General features: G+C 45.5%; 63 pseudogenes; all 63 read left to right on the top strand.

Annotated features, from left to right (window-relative positions):
- Positions 1 to 38: 38 nt before the first annotated feature.
- LOC140092620 (5S ribosomal RNA) lies at positions 39 to 157 on the top strand (annotated as a pseudogene).
- Positions 158 to 227: 70 nt separating this feature from the next.
- On the top strand, positions 228 to 346 carry LOC140091271 (5S ribosomal RNA; annotated as a pseudogene).
- A 259-nt stretch (positions 347 to 605) lies between these two features.
- On the top strand, positions 606 to 724 carry LOC140101122 (5S ribosomal RNA; annotated as a pseudogene).
- A 259-nt stretch (positions 725 to 983) lies between these two features.
- LOC140096062 (5S ribosomal RNA) lies at positions 984 to 1,102 on the top strand (annotated as a pseudogene).
- Positions 1,103 to 1,172: 70 nt separating this feature from the next.
- On the top strand, positions 1,173 to 1,291 carry LOC140081025 (5S ribosomal RNA; annotated as a pseudogene).
- Positions 1,292 to 1,361: 70 nt separating this feature from the next.
- LOC140091150 (5S ribosomal RNA) lies at positions 1,362 to 1,480 on the top strand (annotated as a pseudogene).
- A 70-nt stretch (positions 1,481 to 1,550) lies between these two features.
- Positions 1,551 to 1,669, top strand: LOC140101123 (5S ribosomal RNA; annotated as a pseudogene).
- Positions 1,670 to 1,739: 70 nt separating this feature from the next.
- On the top strand, positions 1,740 to 1,858 carry LOC140101124 (5S ribosomal RNA; annotated as a pseudogene).
- Positions 1,859 to 2,117: 259 nt separating this feature from the next.
- On the top strand, positions 2,118 to 2,236 carry LOC140098501 (5S ribosomal RNA; annotated as a pseudogene).
- Positions 2,237 to 2,495: 259 nt separating this feature from the next.
- On the top strand, positions 2,496 to 2,614 carry LOC140078554 (5S ribosomal RNA; annotated as a pseudogene).
- A 70-nt stretch (positions 2,615 to 2,684) lies between these two features.
- On the top strand, positions 2,685 to 2,803 carry LOC140086119 (5S ribosomal RNA; annotated as a pseudogene).
- A 259-nt stretch (positions 2,804 to 3,062) lies between these two features.
- LOC140095973 (5S ribosomal RNA) lies at positions 3,063 to 3,181 on the top strand (annotated as a pseudogene).
- A 70-nt stretch (positions 3,182 to 3,251) lies between these two features.
- Positions 3,252 to 3,370, top strand: LOC140082139 (5S ribosomal RNA; annotated as a pseudogene).
- A 70-nt stretch (positions 3,371 to 3,440) lies between these two features.
- LOC140092541 (5S ribosomal RNA) lies at positions 3,441 to 3,559 on the top strand (annotated as a pseudogene).
- A 70-nt stretch (positions 3,560 to 3,629) lies between these two features.
- Positions 3,630 to 3,748, top strand: LOC140081027 (5S ribosomal RNA; annotated as a pseudogene).
- Positions 3,749 to 3,818: 70 nt separating this feature from the next.
- On the top strand, positions 3,819 to 3,937 carry LOC140097701 (5S ribosomal RNA; annotated as a pseudogene).
- Positions 3,938 to 4,196: 259 nt separating this feature from the next.
- Positions 4,197 to 4,315, top strand: LOC140101125 (5S ribosomal RNA; annotated as a pseudogene).
- Positions 4,316 to 4,385: 70 nt separating this feature from the next.
- On the top strand, positions 4,386 to 4,504 carry LOC140086665 (5S ribosomal RNA; annotated as a pseudogene).
- Positions 4,505 to 4,574: 70 nt separating this feature from the next.
- Positions 4,575 to 4,693, top strand: LOC140090011 (5S ribosomal RNA; annotated as a pseudogene).
- Positions 4,694 to 4,763: 70 nt separating this feature from the next.
- Positions 4,764 to 4,882, top strand: LOC140101126 (5S ribosomal RNA; annotated as a pseudogene).
- Positions 4,883 to 4,952: 70 nt separating this feature from the next.
- On the top strand, positions 4,953 to 5,071 carry LOC140092895 (5S ribosomal RNA; annotated as a pseudogene).
- A 70-nt stretch (positions 5,072 to 5,141) lies between these two features.
- On the top strand, positions 5,142 to 5,260 carry LOC140092621 (5S ribosomal RNA; annotated as a pseudogene).
- A 70-nt stretch (positions 5,261 to 5,330) lies between these two features.
- On the top strand, positions 5,331 to 5,449 carry LOC140091272 (5S ribosomal RNA; annotated as a pseudogene).
- A 70-nt stretch (positions 5,450 to 5,519) lies between these two features.
- LOC140092622 (5S ribosomal RNA) lies at positions 5,520 to 5,638 on the top strand (annotated as a pseudogene).
- Positions 5,639 to 5,708: 70 nt separating this feature from the next.
- Positions 5,709 to 5,827, top strand: LOC140091273 (5S ribosomal RNA; annotated as a pseudogene).
- A 259-nt stretch (positions 5,828 to 6,086) lies between these two features.
- On the top strand, positions 6,087 to 6,205 carry LOC140101129 (5S ribosomal RNA; annotated as a pseudogene).
- A 259-nt stretch (positions 6,206 to 6,464) lies between these two features.
- Positions 6,465 to 6,583, top strand: LOC140096063 (5S ribosomal RNA; annotated as a pseudogene).
- A 70-nt stretch (positions 6,584 to 6,653) lies between these two features.
- Positions 6,654 to 6,772, top strand: LOC140081028 (5S ribosomal RNA; annotated as a pseudogene).
- Positions 6,773 to 6,842: 70 nt separating this feature from the next.
- On the top strand, positions 6,843 to 6,961 carry LOC140091151 (5S ribosomal RNA; annotated as a pseudogene).
- A 70-nt stretch (positions 6,962 to 7,031) lies between these two features.
- On the top strand, positions 7,032 to 7,150 carry LOC140101130 (5S ribosomal RNA; annotated as a pseudogene).
- A 70-nt stretch (positions 7,151 to 7,220) lies between these two features.
- Positions 7,221 to 7,339, top strand: LOC140095019 (5S ribosomal RNA; annotated as a pseudogene).
- Positions 7,340 to 7,409: 70 nt separating this feature from the next.
- LOC140085603 (5S ribosomal RNA) lies at positions 7,410 to 7,528 on the top strand (annotated as a pseudogene).
- Positions 7,529 to 7,787: 259 nt separating this feature from the next.
- Positions 7,788 to 7,906, top strand: LOC140098502 (5S ribosomal RNA; annotated as a pseudogene).
- Positions 7,907 to 8,165: 259 nt separating this feature from the next.
- Positions 8,166 to 8,284, top strand: LOC140092474 (5S ribosomal RNA; annotated as a pseudogene).
- Positions 8,285 to 8,354: 70 nt separating this feature from the next.
- On the top strand, positions 8,355 to 8,473 carry LOC140086121 (5S ribosomal RNA; annotated as a pseudogene).
- A 259-nt stretch (positions 8,474 to 8,732) lies between these two features.
- Positions 8,733 to 8,851, top strand: LOC140095975 (5S ribosomal RNA; annotated as a pseudogene).
- A 70-nt stretch (positions 8,852 to 8,921) lies between these two features.
- LOC140082140 (5S ribosomal RNA) lies at positions 8,922 to 9,040 on the top strand (annotated as a pseudogene).
- A 70-nt stretch (positions 9,041 to 9,110) lies between these two features.
- LOC140092542 (5S ribosomal RNA) lies at positions 9,111 to 9,229 on the top strand (annotated as a pseudogene).
- A 70-nt stretch (positions 9,230 to 9,299) lies between these two features.
- On the top strand, positions 9,300 to 9,418 carry LOC140081029 (5S ribosomal RNA; annotated as a pseudogene).
- Positions 9,419 to 9,488: 70 nt separating this feature from the next.
- On the top strand, positions 9,489 to 9,607 carry LOC140097702 (5S ribosomal RNA; annotated as a pseudogene).
- A 259-nt stretch (positions 9,608 to 9,866) lies between these two features.
- On the top strand, positions 9,867 to 9,985 carry LOC140078555 (5S ribosomal RNA; annotated as a pseudogene).
- A 70-nt stretch (positions 9,986 to 10,055) lies between these two features.
- On the top strand, positions 10,056 to 10,174 carry LOC140086340 (5S ribosomal RNA; annotated as a pseudogene).
- Positions 10,175 to 10,244: 70 nt separating this feature from the next.
- LOC140096285 (5S ribosomal RNA) lies at positions 10,245 to 10,363 on the top strand (annotated as a pseudogene).
- A 70-nt stretch (positions 10,364 to 10,433) lies between these two features.
- Positions 10,434 to 10,552, top strand: LOC140090012 (5S ribosomal RNA; annotated as a pseudogene).
- A 70-nt stretch (positions 10,553 to 10,622) lies between these two features.
- On the top strand, positions 10,623 to 10,741 carry LOC140101131 (5S ribosomal RNA; annotated as a pseudogene).
- A 70-nt stretch (positions 10,742 to 10,811) lies between these two features.
- Positions 10,812 to 10,930, top strand: LOC140087955 (5S ribosomal RNA; annotated as a pseudogene).
- Positions 10,931 to 11,000: 70 nt separating this feature from the next.
- LOC140092624 (5S ribosomal RNA) lies at positions 11,001 to 11,119 on the top strand (annotated as a pseudogene).
- Positions 11,120 to 11,189: 70 nt separating this feature from the next.
- LOC140092625 (5S ribosomal RNA) lies at positions 11,190 to 11,308 on the top strand (annotated as a pseudogene).
- A 70-nt stretch (positions 11,309 to 11,378) lies between these two features.
- Positions 11,379 to 11,497, top strand: LOC140101132 (5S ribosomal RNA; annotated as a pseudogene).
- Positions 11,498 to 11,567: 70 nt separating this feature from the next.
- Positions 11,568 to 11,686, top strand: LOC140081030 (5S ribosomal RNA; annotated as a pseudogene).
- Positions 11,687 to 11,755: 69 nt separating this feature from the next.
- LOC140081707 (5S ribosomal RNA) lies at positions 11,756 to 11,874 on the top strand (annotated as a pseudogene).
- A 70-nt stretch (positions 11,875 to 11,944) lies between these two features.
- Positions 11,945 to 12,063, top strand: LOC140091274 (5S ribosomal RNA; annotated as a pseudogene).
- A 70-nt stretch (positions 12,064 to 12,133) lies between these two features.
- LOC140081708 (5S ribosomal RNA) lies at positions 12,134 to 12,252 on the top strand (annotated as a pseudogene).
- Positions 12,253 to 12,322: 70 nt separating this feature from the next.
- LOC140101133 (5S ribosomal RNA) lies at positions 12,323 to 12,441 on the top strand (annotated as a pseudogene).
- A 70-nt stretch (positions 12,442 to 12,511) lies between these two features.
- LOC140091294 (5S ribosomal RNA) lies at positions 12,512 to 12,630 on the top strand (annotated as a pseudogene).
- A 70-nt stretch (positions 12,631 to 12,700) lies between these two features.
- LOC140081031 (5S ribosomal RNA) lies at positions 12,701 to 12,819 on the top strand (annotated as a pseudogene).
- Positions 12,820 to 12,889: 70 nt separating this feature from the next.
- On the top strand, positions 12,890 to 13,008 carry LOC140081709 (5S ribosomal RNA; annotated as a pseudogene).
- Positions 13,009 to 13,078: 70 nt separating this feature from the next.
- On the top strand, positions 13,079 to 13,197 carry LOC140081032 (5S ribosomal RNA; annotated as a pseudogene).
- A 70-nt stretch (positions 13,198 to 13,267) lies between these two features.
- On the top strand, positions 13,268 to 13,386 carry LOC140081710 (5S ribosomal RNA; annotated as a pseudogene).
- Positions 13,387 to 13,456: 70 nt separating this feature from the next.
- On the top strand, positions 13,457 to 13,575 carry LOC140095367 (5S ribosomal RNA; annotated as a pseudogene).
- A 259-nt stretch (positions 13,576 to 13,834) lies between these two features.
- LOC140094183 (5S ribosomal RNA) lies at positions 13,835 to 13,953 on the top strand (annotated as a pseudogene).
- Positions 13,954 to 14,023: 70 nt separating this feature from the next.
- On the top strand, positions 14,024 to 14,142 carry LOC140089980 (5S ribosomal RNA; annotated as a pseudogene).
- Positions 14,143 to 14,212: 70 nt separating this feature from the next.
- On the top strand, positions 14,213 to 14,331 carry LOC140086542 (5S ribosomal RNA; annotated as a pseudogene).
- The last annotated feature ends 64 nt before the right edge of the window (positions 14,332 to 14,395 follow it).

A 14,395-nucleotide genomic window follows, 5' to 3' on the forward strand; every position in this document is an offset into this window, starting at 1 on the left:
ATGAGATAGTAAAAGAAGGTTCAAATTGAACAGCTGCTGTCAACGGCCATTCTAAGCTGAATGTGCCTGCTCTCGTCAGATCGCATCAGCAATGCAGCTTAAGGCTTGGCAAGTACCAGCATGGGAGACTGGCTGGGAATCCCAAGTTCTGTTGACCTTTTTGAACCTGAAAATTGTGTTAGTTTCTCTATGAGATAGTAAAAGAAGGTTCAAATTGAACAGCTGCTGTCAACGGCCATTCTAAGCTGAATGTGCCTGCTCTCGTCAGATCGCATCAGCAATGCAGCTTAAGGCTTGGCAAGTACCAGCATGGGAGACTGGCTGGGAATCCCAAGTTCCGTTGACCTTTTTGAACCTGAAAATTGTGTTACTTTCTCTATGAGATAGTAAAAGAAGGTTCAAACTGAACAGCTGCTGTCAACGGCCATTCTAAGCTGAATGTGCGTGCTCTTGTCGGATCGCAGCAGCGATGCGGCTTAAGGCTTGACAAGTACCGGCATGGGAGACTGGCTGCGAATCCCAAGTTCCGTTGACCTTTTTGAACCTGAAAATTGTGTTAGTTTCTCTATGAGATAGTAAAAGAAGGTTCAAATTGAACAGCTGCTGTCAACGGCCATTCTAAGCTGAATGTGCCTGCTCTCGTCAGATCGCAGCAGCAATGCAGCTTAAGGCTTGGCAAGTACCAGCATGGGAGACTGGCTGGGAATCCCAAGTTCCGTTGACCTTTTTGAACCTGAAAATTGTGTTAGTTTCTCTATAAGATAGTAAAAGAAGGTTCAAATTGAACAGCTGCTGTCAACGGCCATTCTAAGCTGAATGTGCGTGCTCTCGTCAGATCGCAGCAGCAATGCAGCTTAAGGCTTGGCAAGTACCAGCATGCGAGACTGGCTGGAAATCCCAAGTTCTGTTGACCTTTTTGAACCTGAAAATTGTGTTAGTTTCTCTATGAGATAGTAAAAGAAGGTTCAAATTGAACAGCTGCTGTCAACAGCCATTTTAAGCTGAATGTGCCTGCTCTCGTCAGATCGCAGCAGCAATGCAGCTTAAGGCTTGGCAAGTACCAGCATGGGAGACTGGCTGGGAATCCCAAGTTCCGTTGACCTTTTTGAACCTGAAAATTGTGTTAGTTTCTCTATGAGATAGTAAAAGAAGGTTCAAATTGAACAGCTGCTGTCAACGGCCATTCTAAGCTGAATGTGCCTGCTCTCGTCAGATCGCAGCAGCAATGCAGCTTAAGGCTTGGCAAGTACCAGCATGGGAGACTGGCTGGGAATCCCAAGTTCTGTTGACCTTTTTGAACCTGAAAATTGTGTTAGTTTCTCTATGAGATAGTAAAAGAAGGTTCAAATTGAACAGCTGCTGTCAACGGCCATTCTAAGCTGAATGTGCCTGCTCTCGTCAGATCGCAGCAACAATGAAGCTTAAGGCTTGGCAAGTACCAGCATGGGAGACTGGCTGGGAATCCCAAGTTCTGTTGACCTTTTTGAACCTTAAAATTGTGTTAGTTTCTCTATGAGATAGTAAAAGAAGGTTCAAATTGAACAGCTGCTGTCAACGGCCATTCTAAGCTGAATGTGCCTGCTCTCGTCAGATCGCAGCAGCAATGCAGCTTAAGGCTTGGCAAGTACCAGCATGGGAGACTGGCTGGGAATCCCAAGTTCCGTTGACCTTTTTGAACCTGAAAATTGTTAGTTTCTCTGTCAAAGATGGTAAAAGAAGGTTCAAATTGAATAGCTGCTGTCAACGGCCATTCTAAGCTGAATGTGCCTGCTCTCGTCAGATCGCAGCAGCAATGCAGCTTAAGGCTTGGCAAGTACCAGCATGGGAGACTGGCTGGGAATCCCAAGTTCCGTTGACCTTTTTGAACCTGAAAATTCTGTTAGTTTCTCTATGAGATAGTAAAAGAAGGTTCAAATTGAACAGCTGCTGTCAACAGCCATTCTAAGCTGAATGTGCCTGCTCTCGTCAGATTGCATCAGCAATGCAGCTTAAGGCTTGGCAAGTACCAGCATGGGAGACTGGCTGGGAATCCCAAGTTCTGTTGACCTTTTTGAACCTGAAAATTGTGTTAGTTTCTCTATGAGATAGTAAAAGAAGGTTCAAACTGAACAGCTGCTGTCAACGGCCATTCTAAGCTGAATGTGCCTGCTCTCGTCAGATTGCATCAGCAATGCAGCTTAAGGCTTGGCAAGTACCAGCATGGGAGACTGGCTGGGAATCCCAAGTTCTGTTGACCTTTTTGAACCTGAAAATTGTGTTACTTTCTCTATGAGATAGTAAAAGAAAGTAGAAATTAGGCAGCTGCTGTCAACGGCCATTCTAAGCTGAATGTGCGTGCTCTTGTCGGATCGCAGCAGCGATGCGGCTTAAGGCTTGACAAGTACCGGCATGGGAGACTGGCTGCGAATCCCAAGTTCCGTTGACCTTTTTGAACCTGAAAATTGTGTTAGTTTCTCTATGAGATAGTAAAAGAAGGTTTAAATTGAACAGCTGCTGTCAACGGCCATTCTAAGCTGAATGTGCCTGCTCTCGTCAGATCGCAGCAACAATGCAGCTTAAGGCTTGGCAAGTACCAGCATGGGAGACTGGCTGGGAATCCCAAGTTCTGTTGACCTTTTTGAACCTGAAAATTGTTAGTTTCTCTGTCAAAGATGGTAAAAGAAGGTTCAAATTGAACAGCTGCTGTCAACGGCCATTCTAAGCTGAATGTGCCTGCTCTCGTCAGATCGCAGCAGCAATGCAGCTTAAGGCTTGGCAAGTACCAGCATGGGAGACTGGCTGAGAATCCCAAGTTCCGTTGACCTTTTTGAACCTGAAAATTGTGTTAGTTTCTCTATGAGATAGTAAAAGAAGGTTCAAACTGAACAGCTGCTGTCAACGGCCATTCTAAGCTGAATGTGCCTGCTCTCGTCAGATCGCAGCAGCAATGCAGCTTAAGGCTTGGCAAGTACCAGCATGGGAGAATGGCTGGGAATCCCAAGTTCCGTTAACCTTTTTGAACCTGAAAATTGTGTTAGTTTCTCTATGAGATAGTAAAAGAAGGTTCAAATTGAACAGCTGCTGTCAACGGCCATTCTAAGCTGAATGTGCCTGCTCTCGACAGATCGCAGCAGCAATGCAGCTTAAGGCTTGGCAAGTACCAGCATTGGAGACTGGCTGGGAATCCCAAGTTCCGTTGACATTTTTGAACCTGAAAATTGTTAGTTTCTCTGTCAAAGATGGTAAAAGAAGGTTCAAATTGAATAGCTGCTGTCAACGGCCATTCTAAGCTGAATGTGCCTGCTCTCGTCAGATCGCAGCAGCAATGCAGCTTAAGGCTTGGCAAGTACCAGCATGGGAGACTGGCTGGGAATCCCAAGTTCCGTTGACATTTTTGAACCTGAAAATTGTTAGTTTCTCTATCAAAGATGGTAAAAGAAGGTTCAAATTGAATAGCTGCTGTCAACGGCCATTCTAAGCTGAATGTGCCTGCTCTCGTCAGATCGCAGCAGCAATGCAGCTTAAGGCTTGGCAAGTACCAGCATGGGAGACTGGCTGGGATTCCCAAGTTCCGTTGACCTTTTTGAACCTGAAAATTGTGTTAGTTTCTCTATGAGATAGTAAAAGAAGGTTCAAATTGAACAGCTGCTGTCAACGGCCATTCTAAGCTGAATGTGCCTGCTCTCGTCAGATCGCAGCAGCAATGCAGCTTAAGGCTTGGCAAGTACCAGCATGGGAGACTGGCTGGGAATCCCAAGTTCTGTTGACCTTTTTGAACCTGAAAATTGTGTTAGTTTCTCTATGAGATAGTAAAAGAAGGTTCAAATTGAACAGCTGCTGTCAACGGCCATTCTAAGCTGAATGTGCCTGCTCTCGTCAGATTGCATCAGCAATGCAGCTTAAGGCTTGGCAAGTACCAGCATGGGAGACTGGCTGGGAATCCCAAGTTCCGTTGACCTTTTTGAACCTGAAAATTGTGTTACTTTCTCTATGAGATAGTAAAAGAAGGTTCAAACTGAACAGCTGCTGTCAACGGCCATTCTAAGCTGAATGTGCCTGCTCTTGTCGGATCGCAGCAGCGATGCGGCTTAAGGCTTGACAAGTACCGGCATGGGAGACTGGCTGCGAATCCCAAGTTCTGTTGACCTTTTTGAACCTGAAAATTGTTAGTTTCTCTGTCAAAGATGGTAAAAGAAGGTTCAAATTGAACAGCTGCTGTCAACGGCCATTCTAAGCTGAATGTGCCTGCTCTCGTCAGATCGCAGCAGCAATGCAGCTTAAGGCTTGGCAAGTACCAGCATGGGAGACTGGCTGGGAATCCCAAGTTCCGTTGACCTTTTTGAACCTGAAAATTGTGTTAGTTTCTCTATGAGATAGTAAAAGAAGGTTCAAACTGAACAGCTGCTGTCAACGGCCATTCTAAGCTGAATGTGCCTGCTCTCGTCAGATCGCAGCAGCAATGCAGCTTAAGGCTTGGCAAGTACCAGCATGGGAGACTGGCTGGGAATCCCAAGTTCCGTTAACCTTTCTGAACCTGAAAATTGTGTTAGTTTCTCTATGAGATAGTAAAAGAAGGTTCAAATTGAACAGCTGCTGTCAACGGCCATTCTAAGCTGAATGTGCCTGCTCTCGACAGATCGCAGCAGCAATGCAGCTTAAGGCTTGGCAAGTACCAGCATGGGAGACTGGCTGGGAATCCCAAGTTCTGTTGACCTTTTTGAACCTGAAAATTGTGTTAGTTTCTCTATGAGATAGTAAAAGAAGGTTCAAATTGAACAGCTGCTGTCAACGGCCATTCTAAGCTGAATGTGCCTGCTCTCGTCAGATCGCAGCAGCAATGCAGCTTAAGGCTTGGCAAGTACCAGCATGGGAGACTGGCTGGGAATCCCAAGTTCCGTTGACCTTTTTGAACCTGAAAATTGTGTTAGTTTCTCTATGAGATAGTAAAAGAAGGTTCAAATTGAACAGCTGCTGTCAACGGCCATTCTAAGCTTAATGTGCCTGCTCTCGTCAGATCGCAGCAGCAATGCAGCTTAAGGCTTGGCAAGTACCAGCATGGGAGACTGGCTGGGAATCCCAAGTTCCGTTGAACTTTTTGAACCTGAAAATTGTGTTAGTTTCTCTATGAGATAGTAAAAGAAGGTTCAAATTGAATAGCTGCTGTCAACGGCCATTCTAAGCTGAATGTGCCTGCTCTCGTCAGATCGCATCAGCAATGCAGCTTAAGGCTTGGCAAGTACCAGCATGGGAGACTGGCTGGGAATCCCAAGTTCTGTTGACCTTTTTGAACCTGAAAATTGTGTTAGTTTCTCTATGAGATAGTAAAAGAAGGTTCAAATTGAACAGCTGCTGTCAACGGCCATTCTAAGCTGAATGTGCCTGCTCTCGTCAGATCGCATCAGCAATGCAGCTTAAGGCTTGGCAAGTACCAGCATGGGAGACTGGCTGGGAATCCCAAGTTCCGTTGACCTTTTTGAACCTGAAAATTGTGTTAGTTTCTCTATGAGATAGTAAAAGAAGGTTCAAATTGAACAGCTGCTGTCAACGGCCATTCTAAGCTGAATGTGCCTGCTCTCGTCAGATCGCATCAGCAATGCAGCTTAAGGCTTGGCAAGTACCAGCATGGGAGACTGGCTGGGAATCCCAAGTTCTGTTGACCTTTTTGAACCTGAAAATTGTGTTAGTTTCTCTATGAGATAGTAAAAGAAGGTTCAAATTGAACAGCTGCTGTCAACGGCCATTCTAAGCTGAATGTGCCTGCTCTCGTCAGATCGCATCAGCAATGCAGCTTAAGGCTTGGCAAGTACCAGCATGGGAGACTGGCTGGGAATCCCAAGTTCCGTTGACCTTTTTGAACCTGAAAATTGTGTTACTTTCTCTATGAGATAGTAAAAGAAGGTTCAAACTGAACAGCTGCTGTCAACGGCCATTCTAAGCTGAATGTGCGTGCTCTTGTCGGATCGCAGCAGCGATGCGGCTTAAGGCTTGACAAGTACCGGCATGGGAGACTGGCTGCGAATCCCAAGTTCCGTTGACCTTTTTGAACCTGAAAATTGTGTTAGTTTCTCTATGAGATAGTAAAAGAAGGTTCAAATTGAACAGCTGCTGTCAACGGCCATTCTAAGCTGAATGTGCCTGCTCTCGTCAGATCGCAGCAGCAATGCAGCTTAAGGCTTGGCAAGTACCAGCATGGGAGACTGGCTGGGAATCCCAAGTTCCGTTGACCTTTTTGAACCTGAAAATTGTGTTAGTTTCTCTATAAGATAGTAAAAGAAGGTTCAAATTGAACAGCTGCTGTCAACGGCCATTCTAAGCTGAATGTGCGTGCTCTCGTCAGATCGCAGCAGCAATGCAGCTTAAGGCTTGGCAAGTACCAGCATGCGAGACTGGCTGGAAATCCCAAGTTCTGTTGACCTTTTTGAACCTGAAAATTGTGTTAGTTTCTCTATGAGATAGTAAAAGAAGGTTCAAATTGAACAGCTGCTGTCAACAGCCATTTTAAGCTGAATGTGCCTGCTCTCGTCAGATCGCAGCAGCAATGCAGCTTAAGGCTTGGCAAGTACCAGCATGGGAGACTGGCTGGGAATCCCAAGTTCCGTTGACCTTTTTGAACCTGAAAATTGTGTTAGTTTCTCTATGAGATAGTAAAAGAAGGTTCAAATTGAACAGCTGCTGTCAACGGCCATTCTAAGCTGAATGTGCCTGCTCTCGTCAGATCGCAGCAGCAATGCAGCTTAAGGCTTGGCAAGTACCAGCATGGGAGACTGGCTGGGAATCCCAAGTTCTGTTGACCTTTTTGAACCTGAAAATTGTGTTAGTTTCTCTATGAGATAGTAAAAGAAGGTTCAAATTGAACAGCTGCTGTCAACGGCCATTCTAAGCTGAATGTGCCTGCTCTCGTCAGATCGCAGCAACAATGAAGCTTAAGGCTTGGCAAGTACCAGCATGGGAGACTGGCTGGGAATCCCAAGTTCTGTTGACCTTTTTGAACCTTAAAATTGTGTTAGTTTCTCTATGAGATAGTAAAAGAAGGTTCAAATTGAACAGCTGCTGTCAACGGCCATTCTAAGCTGAATGTGCCTGCTCTCGTCAGATCGCAGCAGCAATGCAGCTTAAGGCTTGGCAAGTACCAGCATGGGAGACTGGCTGGGAATCCCAAGTTCCGTTGACCTTTTTGAACCTGAAAATTGTGTTACTTTCTCTATGAGATAGTGAAAGAAAGTAGAAATTAGGCAGCTGCTGTCAACGGCCATTCTAAGCTGAATGTGCCTTCTCTCGTCAGATCGCAGCAGCAATGCAGCTTAAGGCTTGGCAAGTACCAGCATGGGAGACTGGCTGGGAATCCCAAGTTCCGTTGACCTTTTTGAACCTGAAAATTGTTAGTTTCTCTGTCAAAGATGGTAAAAGAAGGTTCAAATTGAATAGCTGCTGTCAACGGCCATTCTAAGCTGAATGTGCCTGCACTCGTCAGATCGCAGCAGCAATGCAGCTTAAGGCTTGGCAAGTACCAGCATGGGAGACTGGCTGGGAATCCCAAGTTCCGTTGACCTTTTTGAACCTGAAAATTCTGTTAGTTTCTCTATGAGATAGTAAAAGAAGGTTCAAATTGAACAGCTGCTGTCAACAGCCATTCTAAGCTGAATGTGCCTGCTCTCGTCAGATTGCATCAGCAATGCAGCTTAAGGCTTGGCAAGTACCAGCATGGGAGACTGGCTGGGAATCCCAAGTTCTGTTGACCTTTTTGAACCTGAAAATTGTGTTAGTTTCTCTATGAGATAGTAAAAGAAGGTTCAAACTGAACAGCTGCTGTCAACGGCCATTCTAAGCTGAATGTGCCTGCTCTCGTCAGATTGCATCAGCAATGCAGCTTAAGGCTTGGCAAGTACCAGCATGGGAGACTGGCTGGGAATCCCAAGTTCTGTTGACCTTTTTGAACCTGAAAATTGTGTTACTTTCTCTATGAGATAGTAAAAGAAAGTAGAAATTAGGCAGCTGCTGTCAACGGCCATTCTAAGCTGAATGTGCGTGCTCTTGTCGGATCGCAGCAGCGATGCGGCTTAAGGCTTGACAAGTACCGGCATGGGAGACTGGCTGCGAATCCCAAGTTCCGTTGACCTTTTTGAACCTGAAAATTGTGTTAGTTTCTCTATGAGATAGTAAAAGAAGGTTTAAATTGAACAGCTGCTGTCAACGGCCATTCTAAGCTGAATGTGCCTGCTCTCGTCAGATCGCAGCAACATTGCAGCTTAAGGCTTGGCAAGTACCAGCATGGGAGACTGGCTGGGAATCCCAAGTTCTGTTGACCTTTTTGAACCTGAAAATTGTTAGTTTCTCTGTCAAAGATGGTAAAAGAAGGTTCAAATTGTACAGCTGCTGTCAACGGCCATTCTAAGCTGAATGTGCCTGCTCTCGTCAGATCGCAGCAGCAATGCAGCTTAAGGCTTGGCAAGTACCAGCATGGGAGACTGGCTGAGAATCCCAAGTTCCGTTGACCTTTTTGAACCTGAAAATTGTGTTAGTTTCTCTATGAGATAGTAAAAGAAGGTTCAAACTGAACAGCTGCTGTCAACGGCCATTCTAAGCTGAATGTGCCTGCTCTCGTCAGATCGCAGCAGCAATGCAGCTTAAGGCTTGGCAAGTACCAGCATGGGAGAATGGCTGGGAATCCCAAGTTCCGTTAACCTTTTTGAACCTGAAAATTGTGTTAGTTTCTCTATGAGATAGTAAAAGAAGGTTCAAATTGAACAGCTGCTGTCAACGGCCATTCTAAGCTGAATGTGCCTGCTCTCGACAGATCGCAGCAGCAATGCAGCTTAAGGCTTGGCAAGTACCAGCATTGGAGACTGGCTGGGAATCCCAAGTTCCGTTGACATTTTTGAACCTGAAAATTGTTAGTTTCTCTGTCAAAGATGGTAAAAGAAGGTTCAAATTGAATAGCTGCTGTCAACGGCCATTCTAAGCTGAATGTGCCTGCTCTCGTCAGATCGCAGCAGCAATGCAGCTTAAGGCTTGGCAAGTACCAGCATGGGAGACTGGCTGGGAATCCCAAGTTCCGTTGACATTTTTGAACCTGAAAATTGTTAGTTTCTCTATCAAAGTTGGTAAAAGAAGGTTCAAATTGAATAGCTGCTGTCAACGGCCATTCTAAGCTGAATGTGCCTGCTCTCGTCAGATCGCAGCAGCAATGCAGCTTAAGGCTTGGCAAGTACCAGCATGGGAGACTGGCTGGGATTCCCAAGTTCCGTTGACCTTTTTGAACCTGAAAATTGTGTTAGTTTCTCTATGAGATAGTAAAAGAAGGTTCAAATTGAACAGCTGCTGTCAACGGCCATTCTAAGCTGAATGTGCCTGCTCTCGTCAGATCGCAGCAGCAATGCAGCTTAAGGCTTGGCAAGTACCAGCATGGGAGACTGGCTGGGAATCCCAAGTTCTGTTGACCTTTTTGAACCTGAAAATTGTGTTAGTTTCTCTATGAGATAGTAAAAGAAGGTTCAAATTGAACAGCTGCTGTCAACGGCCATTCTAAGCTGAATGTGCCTGCTCTCGTCAGATTGCATCAGCAATGCAGCTTAAGGCTTGGCAAGTACCAGCATGGGAGACTGGCTGGGAATCCCAAGTTCCGTTGACCTTTTTGAACCTGAAAATTGTGTTACTTTCTCTATGAGATAGTAAAAGAAGGTTCAAACTGAACAGCTGCTGTCAACGGCCATTCTAAGCTGAATGTGCCTGCTCTTGTCGGATCGCAGCAGCGATGCGGCTTAAGGCTTGACAAGTACCGGCATGGGAGACTGGCTGCGAATCCCAAGTTCCGTTGACCTTTTTGAACCTGAAAATTGTGTTAGTTTCTCTATGAGATAGTAAAAGAAGGTTTAAATTGAACAGCTGCTGTCAACGGCCATTCTAAGCTGAATGTGCCTGCTCTCGTCAGATCGCAGCAACAATGCAGCTTAAGGCTTGGCAAGTACCAGCATGGGAGACTGGCTGGGAATCCCAAGTTCTGTTGACCTTTTTGAACCTGAAAATTGTTAGTTTCTCTGTCAAAGATGGTAAAAGAAGGTTCAAATTGAACAGCTGCTGTCAACGGCCATTCTAAGCTGAATGTGCCTGCTCTCGTCAGATCGCAGCAGCAATGCAGCTTAAGGTTTGGCAAGTACCAGCATGGGAGACTGGCTGGGAATCCCAAGTTCCGTTGACCTTTTTGAACCTGAAAATTGTGTTAGTTTCTCTATGAGATAGTAAAAGAAGGTTCAAACTGAACAGCTGCTGTCAACGGCCATTCTAAGCTGAATGTGCCTGCTCTTGTCAGATCGCAGCAGCAATGCAGCTTAAGGCTTGGCAAGTACCAGCATGGGAGACTGGCTGGGAATCCCAAGTTCCGTTAACCTTTTTGAACCTGAAAATTGTGTTAGTTTCTCTATGAGATAGTAAAAGAAGGTTCAAATTGAACAGCTGCTGTCAACGGCCATTCTAAGCTGAATGTGCCTGCTCTCGACAGATCGCAGCAGCAATGCAGCTTAAGGCTTGGCAAGTACCAGCATGGGAGACTGGCTGGGAATCCCAAGTTCTGTTGACCTTTTTGAACCTGAAAATTGTGTTAGTTTCTCTATGAGATAGTAAAAGAAGGTTCAAATTGAACAGCTGCTGTCAACGGCCATTCTAAGCTGAATGTGCCTGCTCTCGTCAGATCGCAGCAGCAATGCAGCTTAAGGCTTGGCAAGTACCAGCATGGGAGACTGGCTGGGAATCCCAAGTTCCGTTGACCTTTTTGAACCTGAAAATTGTGTTAGTTTCTCTATGAGATAGTAAAAGAAGGTTCAAATTGAACAGCTGCTGTCAACGGCCATTCTAAGCTGAATGTGCCTGCTCTCGTCAGATCGCAGCAGCAATGCAGCTTAAGGCTTGGCAAGTACCAGCATGGGAGACTGGCTGGGAATCCCAAGTTCCATTGACCTTTTTGAACCTGAAAATTGTGTTAGTTTCTCTATGAGATAGTAAAAGAAGGTTCAAATTGAATAGCTGCTGTCAACGGCCATTCTAAGCTGAATGTGCCTGCTCTCGTCAGATCGCATCAGCAATGCAGCTTAAGGCTTGGCAAGTACCAGCATGGGAGACTGGCTGGGAATCCCAAGTTCTGTTGACCTTTTTGAACCTGAAAATTGTGTTAGTTTCTCTATGAGATAGTAAAAGAAGGTTCAAATTGAACAGCTGCTGTCAACGGCCATTCTAAGCTGAATGTGCCTGCTCTCGTCAGATCGCATCAGCAATGCAGCTTAAGGCTTGGCAAGTACCAGCATGGGAGACTGGCTGGGAATCCCAAGTTCTGTTGACCTTTTTGAACCTGAAAATTGTGTTAGTTTCTCTATGAGATAGTAAAAGAAGGTTCAAATTGAACAGCTGATGTCAACGGCCATTCTAAGCTGAATGTGCCTGCTCTCGTCAGATCGCAGCAGCAATGCAGCTTAAGGCTTGGCAAGTACCAGCATGGGAGACTGGCTGGGAATCCCAAGTTCCGTTGACCTTTTTGAACCTGAAAATTGTGTTAGTTTCTCTATGAGATAGTAAAAGAAGGTTCAAATTGAACAGCTGCTGTCAACGGCCATTCTAAGCTGAATGTGCCTGCTCTCGTCAGATCGCAGCAGCAATGCAGCTTAAGGCTTGGCAAGTACCAGCATGGGAGACTGGCTGGGAATCCCAAGTTCTGTTGACCTTTTTGAACCTGAAAATTGTTTAATTTCTCTATGAGATAGTAAAAGAAGGTTCAAATTGAACAGCTGCTGTCAACGGCCATTCTTAGCTGAATGTGCCTGCTCTCGTCAGATCGCAGCAGCAATGCAGCTTAAGGCTTGGCAAGTACCAGCATGGGAGACTGGCTGGGAATCCCAAGTTCCGTTGACCTTTTTGAACCTGAAAAGTGTGTTAGTTTCTCTATGAGATAGTAAAAGAAGGTTCAAATTGAACAGCTGCTGTCAACGGCCATTCTAAGCTGAATGTGCCTGCTCTCGTCAGATCGCATCAGCAATGCAGCTTAAGGCTTGGCAAGTACCAGCATGGGAGACTGGCTGGGAATCCCAAGTTCCGTTGACCTTTTTGAACCTGAAAATTGTGTTAGTTTCTCTATGAGATAGTAAAAGAAGGTTCAAATTGAACAGCTGCTGTCAACGGCCATTCTTAGCTGAATGTGCCTGCTCTCGTCAGATCGCAGCAGCAATGCAGCTTAAGGCTTGGCAAGTACCAGCATGGGAGACTGGCTGGGAATCCCAAGTTCCGTTGACCTTTTTGAACCTGAAAATTGTGTTACTTTCTCTATGAGATAGTGAAAGAAAGTAGAAATTAGGCAGCTGCTGTCAACGGCCATTCTAAGCTGAATGTGCCTGCTCTCGTCAGATCGCAGCAGCAATGCAGCTTAAGGCTTGGCAAGTACCAGCATGGGAGACTGGCTGGGAATCCCAAGTTCCGTTGACCTTTTTGAACCTGAAAATTGTTAGTTTCTCTGTCAAAGATGGTAAAAGAAGGTTCAAATTGAATAGCTGCTGTCAACGGCCATTCTAAGCTGAATGTGCCTGCTCTCGTCAGATCGCATCAGCAATGCAGCTTAAGGCTTGGCAAGTACTAGCATGGGAGACTGGCTGGGAATCCCAAGTTCTGTTGACCTTTTTGAACCTGAAAATTGTGTTAGTTTCTCTATGAGATAGTAAAAGAAGGTTCAAATTGAACAGCTGCTGTCAACGGCCATTCTAAGCTGAATGTGCCTGCTCTCGTCAGATCGCAGCAGCAATGCAGCTTAAGGCTTGGCAAGTACCAGCATGGGAGACTGGCTGGGAATCCCAAGTTCTGTTGACCTTTTTGAACCTGAAAATTGTGTTAGTTTCTCTATGAGATAGTAAAAGAAGGTTCAAATTGAACAGCTGCTGTCAACGGCCATTCTTAGCTGAATGTGCCTGCTCTCGTCAGATCGCAGCAGCAATGCAGCTTAAGGCTTGGCAAGTACCAGCATGGGAGACTGGCTGGGAATCCCAAGTTCCGTTGACCTTTTTGAACCTGAAAATTGTGTTAGTTTCTCTATGAGATAGTAAAAGAAGGTTCAAATTGAACAGCTGCTGTCAACGGCCATTCTAAGCTGAATGTGCCTGCTCTCGTCAGATCGCAGCAGCAATGCAGCTTAAGGCTTGGCAAGTACCAGCATGGGAGACTGGCTGGGAATCCCAAGTTCTGTTGACCTTTTTGAACCTGAAAATTGTGTTAGTTTCTCTATGAGATAGTAAAAGAAGGTTCAAATTGAACAGCTGCTGTCAACGGCCATTCTTAGCTGAATGTGCCTGCTCTCGTCAGATCGCAGCAGCAATGCAGCTTAAGGCTTGGCAAGTACCAGCATGGGAGACTGGCTGGGAATCCCAAGTTCCGTTGACCTTTTTGAACCTGAAAATTGTGTTAGTTTCTCTATGAGATAGTAAAAGAAGGTTCAAATTGAACAGCTGCTGTCAACGGCCATTCTAAGCTTAATGTGCCTGCTCTCGTCAGATCGCATCAGCAATGCAGCTTAAGGCTTGGCAAGTACCAGCATGGGAGACTGGCTGGGAATCCCAAGTTCCGTTGACCTTTTTGAACCTGAAAATTGTGTTACTTTCTCTATGAGATAGTAAAAGAAGGTTCAAACTGAACAGCTGCTGTCAACGGCCATTCTAAGCTGAATGTGCGTGCTCTTGTCGGATCGCAGCAGCGATGCGGCTTAAGGCTTGACAAGTACCGGCATGGGATACTGGCTGCGAATCCCAAGTTCCGTTGACCTTTTTGAACCTGAAAATTGTGTTAGTTTCTCTATGAGATAGTAAAAGAAGGTTCAAACTGAACAGCTGCTGTCAACGGCCATTCTAAGCTGAATGTGCCTGCTCTCGTCAGATCGCAGCATCAATGCAGCTTAAGGCTTGGCAAGTACCAGCATGGGAGACTGGCTGGGAATCCCAAGTTCCATTGACCTTTTTTAAACTGAAAATTGTGTTAGTTTCTCTATGAGATAGTAAAAGAAGGTTCAAATTAAAAAGCTGCTGTCAACGGCCATTCTAAGCTTAATGTGCCTGCTCTCGTCAGATCGCAGCATCAATGCAGCTTAAGGCTTGGCAAGTACCAGCATGGGAGACTGGCTGGGAATCCCAAGTTCCGTTGACCTTTTTGAACCTGAAAATTGTGTTAGTTTCTCTATAAGATAGTAAAAGAAGGTTCAAATTGAACAGCTGCTGTCAACGGCCATTCTAAGCTGAATGTGCCTGCTCTCGTCAGATCGCAGCAGCAATGCAGCTTAAGGCTTGGCAAGTACCAGCATGGGAGACTGGCTGTGAATCCCAAGTTCCGTTGACCTTTTTGAACCTGAAAATTGTGTTAGTTTCTCTATGAGATAGTAAAAGAAGGTTCAAACTGAACA

Source organism: Engystomops pustulosus, chromosome 9 (assembly GCF_040894005.1).
Source record: "Engystomops pustulosus chromosome 9, aEngPut4.maternal, whole genome shotgun sequence".
NCBI lineage: Eukaryota > Metazoa > Chordata > Amphibia > Anura > Leptodactylidae > Engystomops > Engystomops pustulosus.